Source organism: Crocodylus porosus, unplaced genomic scaffold, assembly GCF_001723895.1.
Source record: "Crocodylus porosus isolate Cpor-Errol unplaced genomic scaffold, CroPor_comp1, whole genome shotgun sequence".
NCBI classification, from domain to species: Eukaryota; Metazoa; Chordata; order Crocodylia; family Crocodylidae; genus Crocodylus; species Crocodylus porosus.
Window position 1 is genome coordinate 29,319,075 of NW_017728914.1, and position 7,670 is coordinate 29,326,744.

Below are 7,670 nucleotides of genomic sequence, written 5' to 3' on the forward strand. Positions count from 1 at the left end.
CAATGCACCGCGCCGCCTCGTCACATCCCCCGCCCCGCCCCGCCCCGCCTGTGCGGCCGGGGGCAGGACGCGGGCTGCGGGCTACTCTCGGGGGTGCCCCACCTAGCCGCCTTACACAAGGCGCTTGGAAGGGGGCTCCCACCTCAGGCCGGGTTGGGGGTGGGGGCGCGCTTTGTTCCCGTCTAGGGGCAGGCTGTTGTAGGGACGTGGCTTCAGGCACCTCCCTCCCACCCAAAATGGCCAGGCCAAGCTTTGCAAGCGGTTGCAGGGGGGGTTGCCCAGGTATCAGCAGGGGGACGTGTCATTGCGGGTCCAGATGACATGCACCAAACGGCTCCCCCGGTTTTGCTAAGACCTACCCCCACAGCCTCGACCAGACCCACGAGCTCTGCGGCCCCTCGGGCCCCACGATGCTGGGGATGTCGACTAAGAACAAGCCATGGCCTGGCCATCCCCGGGGAGGGGGGGGGCACCCTGTTGGGAGCAGCTGCCGGCAAGTTCCCCTCATCCTGTGGTGGGTATTTGCAGGTAGAGGGGGGCACGTGCGCCCAACAGCAGTGATGAAGAGGCACGGGCTGGCTTCCGCCTCGCTGGACCCTGCTCCATGATGCCGGGCTGCCCGGAGGGGAGGGGGCAACTGGGGCAGTTTGCCCCCAGCCCTGCAAAGCCAGGGACCTCTGCCTCTGCTCCTGTGTGCGCCGTTGGCCCCCTCGCCAGAACCCTTGGTATTCTCTTTTCACAAAAAAAAGGGGAATTGGTGTATTCGAGCATAAGACACTGAGTCATTCTCAACGTGTCATTATGACCTTATGGGATCCGTTCCTGACGAAGTAAATATTAGACATGGTCGTGTGTGAAACAGATGTGAATTTGAGGCTGGAGTGATTGTTGCATTGATGTGCGAGGGGGAGTCTAAACCAGTCACGGTAAGGTAACATCTTTCTTTGTCTCTGGGCAGCAGTAGAAACGAGATTGATCATGCTTATGATTAGCTTAGCCGAGGGCCTAGGCCGAGTAGCCCTGGTTACAGAGCGTGTTGTGAGGAGAGAAGGAACAGGGAAGGTTTAAGGAGGGGTCGGTGGCAGAGCCAGGCTGTCTCACAGAAAGACCTCCCACGGAACGAGTTCAAGTCATGAGTGACTGTCAGCTCTGTGGGCTCTTAAGGGCCACGGTCAGAAATGAATTTGCAAGAATATAATAATTAAAATGACATATCTTGTTTTCTTTATATTAGCCCAGGAAAATACAACATTAGACATAACATATGTTCACGTTCACATATTTCCCAACTTCAAAAAGTACTTAGTGCAAAGTGTCTATATAAGTCCAAACCCCTAGGCAGGGGGTTGGACTCGATGATCTGGTGAGGTCCCTTCCAACGCTAGCATCTGTGAATCTAGGTCTTGGGGGGGAAACAATATTAAAGTCCTTCTTGCTTGAAGAAGCCTGTGCTCCAAACTGCAAATCTTGCTTTCAGTATTGCAGAAGTGACTTGTTCTCTTCTGGTCCTTCAAACAGCAGCAGTTGCTTACTAAGGCCCATAAAAATATGAACAGTCTCACAATGCCCTTAATCAAGGGATTAAAGGCTAAATGTGCAAGTTTATTCTCTAGCAACAGTACAAAGACAATCCTCTTTTGTCTGTCTACTTTCTCTGCAGTTACTTTCTTTTTCCTTAAACGGGCAGGGCCTGCTTATCCTCTGCCAGATCCACAAGCCTGAACCAAGTACAACTCAGCTTATGGGGGTTACATGAGCACCAGCTAAGATTTCCAGGCAAGATCCCACTGGAGAGTAATTTTCAGTGCCAGTTACCACAGGGAAAAGGCCTAGGAGTAGTGTGAGGCCAGGCCTTAAGGGAAGAACCCTTCCTTCCTGCGTAGCGGAGGAGGCCAGCCAGCAGGCCACAACAAGAAGGCCTGTGAGACTGAGCCGGACCCCAGGAAACTGGTAGGAGGAGAAGCTCTGCCAACAGGGGTTGGAATTTGGAGGTGCTCAGGAGAAGTACAGCCCTATTCCTATCCCCTTATCCCCGTGTAAGAAAAAACGAAGTGTTCTTATCAGTCTGGGGCATCAAAAAGAAAGGAGACAAAGGAGAAAAAAGCTCAGGATGAAAAGGGGAAGCAGACACTGGATCAGTTTGGATGGGTGGTGAAAGGAAATAAGGAAGTTGGAAGTGGAACAGGTAGCACATCTCTTGCAGGGGATGAAGAATATTTTGATCATGAAAACATCATGAAGCATGCAGTGGGGTAGCAGGAGTGTGTGAAAATGAGTTGGGTTTGGTGGTGCAAGCTAAAGGAGACATAGCATCAAATGATAAAAACGCGACAGTTCATCTGGTTTCTGGATCTGTGCCTGAGCTTCATCAGCAAGTGTTCTCTAATGACCCAGCCACCTGGGTGCATCTCCATAGGTTGCAAAAGGGATCTAATTGTGTCCTCAAACCTGCAAGCTTCCCATGCAGTTCTTCCAAATGGTCATTCCCTACATCTGTTTTCTGCAAGACTGTCCAATGACAAGAGTGTGAAAAGGGTCTGGTTCATTTGGAGTCACAAGGCAGCTGGCATGTTCTGCTTTCCATGCTGCCTCTTCCAAGATCAGGAGAAAAATCAAGCCCTGTACCATTCCAGATTCTGCCATGGGGGTGTGAATAATAACTGGAGAAAACTGTATGACAAAGTGAAGAGTCACGAGGCCAATTCTGGTCATCTTCAACATTATTTACAGTGGAAAGATCGCAAATGCTCATAGTGGAAAAGGAGCCATTGATAATGGTTTTGAAAAGGGTATACGAGCAGAAAGCCCGCTTGTTCCCACTTCCCAGGGTAAAGGAAAGAGGAGCCGCATGTGAGATTCTCACATGTGATGTGTGCATGTAAGAATTCTCTCACGTGGTTCCCCAGCTTTGTACACACACGGGGCCTTGTAGGGGGCAGTGGTGGGGCCCCCAACATCACACCCGCTCCAGGCCCCATAAGCTCTCTGGGCGACCCTGCCATGACGACATGTTAGTCTCCATCTTCCAGTCTAGAACATCACAACAGCCATTTCCTGCATATGTCCCAGAGGTCCTTTCCAGCCTGATGTGTCCCTAATCCTATGGGCTCAGCCCCACATTCAAAGGAAAGCTGGCTAGAAACTAGCTCTAGGGTGGTTTCACATGTTCAAGTGCTAGCTTTGTAGTTGGATGGCACTTCTTATAGCCAGATAGCCATTTTTAGCATGCATGATAATTATTTTGTGCTTGTGGCCAGTCTGAACTAATGGTGTGATTAACCAGTGAATTGCGTGATATATAACATGTAGTAGGGGCCTATGAGAGAGGCGGTAGTGCTGAAATGCTGGAGGCTGCAACTGAGAGAGGGACAGTTGGAAAAACCTTGGTGATACCCAATTGACTTTCCAAAATCAGCACCTGCTCTCTGCCCCTGTGTGGCAGGCTACTGGACAAGATGGACCTGTGGTCTGACCCAGTAAATGGAAGTTCTTATGTTCTAGAGGAAGATGGAGACCAATGTGCCATCATGGAGCAGAGGGTGGATCCAGCCTCCTTGCCCCTCCACCCCAGTAAAGTGCCTTATTCAGTGTTTGGTCTCTGCCACTTCATCACTGTTGCTGGGTGGACATGCCTCTGCCAGTGCCATGGCCCCCCCATGCAGGATCCACCTGGGCCTTCTGTCCCTGAGATACAAATGCCCCTGTGATGTGAAGGGAGCTTGCCGGCTACTACTCCTAATGGGTGCAGCCTGATGCCCACAAACTTCCCAGCCAGCTCTGGCCGCCACCACCTGGGAACTGGCGAAGTCCTGGTCCTCTCTTATTCCTTATTTCATGCTCCAAGTGTTCAGAAGCCTCTGATACCACAGAGCTCTTTGGTCTGACGTATGCTAGGAGTTACACAAACCATTATGCCACCTGCCTTTGCCATGTTGCTCCCCACTCATCCAGCTCACTGAGCTGTGGGTCTTGGACTGGACCTGCATGCTGCATGTAGTGCATGCTGGACTAGCCCCATGTGCTTCATACAGCATATAGGGCTAGGTCTGGCATGTATACACTATGCAGTGCCTGGAGCCAGATCTGGCACATGCTGCATGTGGCATGCAGCAAACACGGCTGGGCTGGGGCACTTGTGGTGCCCACACAGGACAATGCTTTGCATTAGATCCAGAGTGTGAGGCTGGTCTGTGGGCCTGATCCAGCCTGTGGACCAGCCCTGTGCCACTCCTCCAGCCCGGGGACTGGCCCTATGCCACTCATCTGGCCTGCTAGGCCTCATGGGTTTGACACCCCTGAGCTACAAGGTTCAGTGGTTTTACTTGTCAGTCACCAATAAATTTGTTAGGCCAGGATCACCTCAGGCGAGTCATATCAGATCTACCCAGTGGTCTGTTTAGTTCGGCACCAACACCGGTGGTGGTAGAGAAACAGGGAACCCTAGAGAATGGGGCAGACTGAAACTAGGGCATTTCACAAATGGGGTGTCTAGCATGAGGGATCAGATGAGAGGCCCTAGTCTGTGGTGGCAGGTGAAAAGGGAGACTGCATCATACAGCAGGGATAACAAATTGGGGACCCACAGAGGGTCATATATAAAGTGGGGACCCACAGCCACTGACATGAGGAGTATACAGGACCACTGGCATAAGGGAGGAGGTAAAGGGGTTTGCAGTGAGTTGCTGAAATAGAAGAGGTAGGGAGGATTCAAGTTGCCCATGGTGTGTGCTACAAGCTGTCTCCAAAAACAGCATGTGTGACCCTGTTAGCTGGTCTCAACTACTGTAACCCCAATGTTCGCAGAGTTAAAATGGCCAGTATTTGTATGAATCCTGCTAAAGCCTTGTCCTCCATAATACCTTGTCTCCATGAGTTCCACTCATCGTTTTGGGGGGTTTTTTGGAGGGGGGGGGGGTCTCTGGTATAGCTTAGGACTGAAAAGATCCCAGGTTTGGTTGTATTCTTGGATGCTAACATAAAGGAAACACTAATGACACTCGGTTTTGTGTAGCTAAGACTCCCTGCTAAAGGAAGCGCCAGTATCACATACAGCCAGACACTTTAGATATAGTGCTGTTTGCCTTTGATATAATGCTGCTTGCAAGGGCATAGACCATCTGTTGTGGTTTAACAGATACAGCCTAGAATAGAGACTTATTTCTCTTTATCATATTCCACAGTCACCACTTCCCCTCCACCTCTTCCTCTTATCCATGCCATGACCTATTTCACCTGCCTTTTCTCCCCTACCATCTTACCCACGCAGCATCTCCTCCTTCCGTCCCGTCATGCAGTGTACCGAACACAACAGCACTCACCTTCGCAGCTTGTCTCCCTGCCCATGCCAACCTGTTGCTGTCACCCACACAATTTTAGTTTAAAAAAATAATGCAACAATCTCTATTGGCATGACAAGTTGTACAATAATTGTCAGTATTTAAATAAGCCAGAACCTTGACTCTCTGTTGAGAGTTGATGCTTTAGCTATCACATCATTTTGCTGTAGGAAGTGTGCTCCCAGGGCAGACACAGAGGTTTAGCTTGGGGGACAGAGCAGATAAGCATCCAAGTTGTTTGGCAGCATCTCAGCTTTCATTTTTCTTTTCTCTGTTTTTTGAAAATGAAGCCTCTTTGGCTGCATCCACATGTGCAAGGGCCCACACTTGTAGCGGCAAAAATAGTAGCCGTACAAACCTTTTGCTGCAGCACATGCCCCTGCTTTGGTGAGGGACAGATTGTCCTGCTTCAGGCAAACTGCCCTTGCCTGATTCCTCCCAGATCCTGGCATGCTGGAAGAGCCAGGGCACAACTTCAGGAGTGGAGATGCTCTTGTCAGCAGCCAGAGCATTTCCCTGGAGGACTGAGCTTCCACGTCTTCTGGTGCATGCTCACGCTGCTTTTTCTCCCAGTGCTTTTTTTGCTACTGGGATTTCCTGGTAGCAAATTTTGGCTGTGTGTTTTAACATTCCCTGTGTGCAGTTTGTGGTGCCACAAATACACATGCCTGCATGTCTGGATACAGCTTTTTTGTTATGGTAGAGGAGGACACCTTCAAAATACAATTTGTGCATAACTTGTGCGGTGATACCTGTCTGTGCGCAGAGTGCCTGAAATAATAGCTAGTAGTTCAGCATTGCCCATTCATTTCCATGGATGTTGACGCAGAGGTCACTTTTTCTGATTTCAGTCAGCATTAGCTATCTCACTGCTCATCTATGTGTGCAGGTATACTTTGAAGATATACCAAATCCATGAGGAGTGATTGTTCATTCTGGACAGCCATTAACACCACATAGTGGGGCACAATTGCTATCATTTGCCCAACATGGGCTTTGCTTTCAAACAGTTGGGAAACTCCACAATATCTGCCTAGAATAGGACTTAACAGGACATAGTCCCTCTGCATCTAGACTGACTTCTTGTATTTTACTCCGATTTAGCTCCCTGATACCATAAACAATCCCATTGCCTTCAGTGGGATTATTTGTGGAATAATGTACTCCTCTATGAATATGGTTTATAAGCATGTAGCTCATTTACACTGTTTTGTATAGACTTAGATAAGCACCTGCATTTTAGAATACTTGTCTGAATTCCGAACATTTGAGTCTTTTGTTACCATTGTTATGTGGGCCCTGGAGATTTCAATGTAATTTTATAACATTGCCTCCATCTGTTGAAATATGTGCAAATGCATCATCACAATTTAACGTGCAGAGCCCTGCTGTTCTCTCTCCCATATTCTGCTATCATTTATGTGGTCAGAAAGATGCACAAACCCACCCCTCAAACTTACGTACATACTATTTTTCTGATACTCTCTGCCACAGTTCAGGGTTAGCTGCAGCTCTGTCCCCTCTCCTGTCCAAATGACTGTATCCTTCTGAAGCGATAGACCCTTGACTTCATTCATCCAGGTGTGAAATCCTGCAGTCTTCCCAACTGAAGACTGGATCCCAAGGCTACAGCATCCCATGAAGTTGCAATGGCTACTCAGCAAGACCCACCAGAGTTCAGAAACTGCAAATTGTCTTTGGGGTCCTGTGGCCAGTTGTGAATATTCAGAATAATTTTTGCAAAACAAGATATTGATTCATTGTACCAGTAGGAAGAGCTGGGATGCACATCTACACCTCTAACTTAACTATTGCCCTGGGTAGACCATTATTAAAGAAACCTCATCTCAAGAAGACTGGAGGTTGATCAACTGCCAGCAGTTCTTGCCTGACTGTCCTTTTGGGGGTATCTGCATATCCATCCAAAGTTCTTTCTTTCATTATTTTCTGCTTTCTTTCCCCACTGTGGTTACATGCTGGAACATGCACATGCACGCACGCACGCGCCCAGGCAGCCTGTTGAGATCAGAGGTTGAAGGTATAACTTCAAAGCCAGCAACATTTGCATTATCCTTTGAATATTGGGTAAAGGGTGGGGAGGGAAGCTGTCGAACTCTTTCCTGTGTATCTGCAACTAAGCTTGTCTTGAATTTAACCCTTGTAGAGGTACAGCAAATGCATCACGTAGCAAACAGAAATAAGACAAACACATGAAACATATTTTCATAAAATGTTAGGAGCAATCTATCACTTGCTCAGCAGAGCAGAAACCACCCCAAGCTCTCAGACCACTTCCTTTTAGTTACTCACTCCCGTACAACCTGATATCCCCAC